The sequence below is a fragment of the Aptenodytes forsteri genome, unplaced genomic scaffold (assembly GCF_000699145.1).
Source record: "Aptenodytes forsteri isolate BGI_AS27 unplaced genomic scaffold, ASM69914v1 Scaffold104, whole genome shotgun sequence".
Lineage (NCBI taxonomy): Eukaryota > Metazoa > Chordata > Aves > Sphenisciformes > Spheniscidae > Aptenodytes > Aptenodytes forsteri.
Window position 1 is genome coordinate 1,776,024 of NW_008795943.1, and position 1,545 is coordinate 1,777,568.

Here is a 1,545-nt window from a genome sequence, read left to right on the forward strand (position 1 = left end):
GGCGGTGGCCGTGGTCCCTGCAGGGGCCGATGTCCCAGCTCCCAGGGCTCGGGCTAGCATCCATGCCAGCAGGTCAACCCCACGGGAAAGGGAGGCAGCGGGGCTGGGGCTGAGCCCAGGGAGGAGAAAGGAAGGCACCCGAGACAAAAGGAAGGAAAATAAAGCTGTATGAAAGAGAGCTGACAAAGAAAATAAACCCATGAAAGAACCCACCCTCCCCAAGCCCCCGGGAACCGAGGAGGAGGAAACCATATGCACATATGCAGGACGCAGCTTTCCCAAATAATCGCTTCCAGATCCATGGCCCCACCACCCTGCCAGCGGATGGGGGGCAGAGGTGGAGCCCCCCACCTGCACCCAAGAGCCAGGCGGGATTACGGGTCACTGATCCCCGCGCTCTGAAGGCGGGGGGGCACAGCTGGCTCCGTGGGGAGGGCAGTCCCAGGCAGCCTCCTCCTCCCCAGCCTAATTAGGAGGAGAAAGGCGGCCCGCTCGGAGCACCAGTGAATGGGCAGCCGAGGGGGTCCCTCCTGTAACGAGGCACTCTGGCAGCCCCACAAAGGCAGCACTCACATTGCAAATGGCCAGAGCCACTTGGGGCTGCGTCGCCCAGTGGCACGGGCAGGCAGGCACAAAGCACCTATTTTGCAGGGTGGTTTCGGTCCCCCGCTCACCCCGCTGCTCCTCATCCCTGTGTGTGGGATGCAGCCTTCCACTGGTCCTTCGAGGGACCCTAGAAAGGGCAGCCCCTCTTCCTGCCATTGCACAGGCTTGGTGGCCGTCACCCATCGGGCTTCTCAGCACCCAAAGGGAGCTTGCTTGCGGTCCCCCTCCCATGCAGATAGGCTCCCCTGTCTGTGCCAGGCACGGCTGGAAGGGGCCTCCAGACACAGCCCACACCATGCACCCTCCGCCCATGGCTTACAAAAGACCTGTCCAGTTCAGGGAAATACCAGTCCTCCCCAGGCCAGAGGAAAAAAACCCAAGAAAACAAAGGAGAGCATTTTGCCAAAGCAATGTTTGCACAAGTCACTTAGATTCTCATTTTTCCTTGAGGTTGTTTAATATTGCTTGTTTTCTGCTCTGTCAGAAATGAATTTTCTCGAGAAGGTGCTTTTTCTGTGACAGCAGGTGGGAGGTATTTTTGGAAAACCAAAGGCCAATTGCATCCCTGACAGGGGGACACCTTCCAAGGGGTGTTGATGAGACCCCTTGCAGGTGGTGGGCAGAGGTGGGCAGCAAAAGCCTTCCCGGAGGGAGGCACACTGCCTCTCTGCCAGCCCGATACTGCGTACAAAGGTCAGGGCTGAACCATACCCAACTTACAGGGGAGCCTAGACTGGCTGGCTGCCGGGTTTCCAGCTTCGAAAGCCACCCTAAGTCAGAGAGCTTGCCACAGATAAAGAGCCACTGCTTCTGCAGAGGAGCTGCAGGCAGGCAGCATGGCAGCGCAGGCAGAGGAGACACGCTGGCACCAGCCCCAGACTGGGGCATCGCACCACGGGCTATGCAGCCATCCTCGGGGCCAGGAGAGACTTGTCTGAC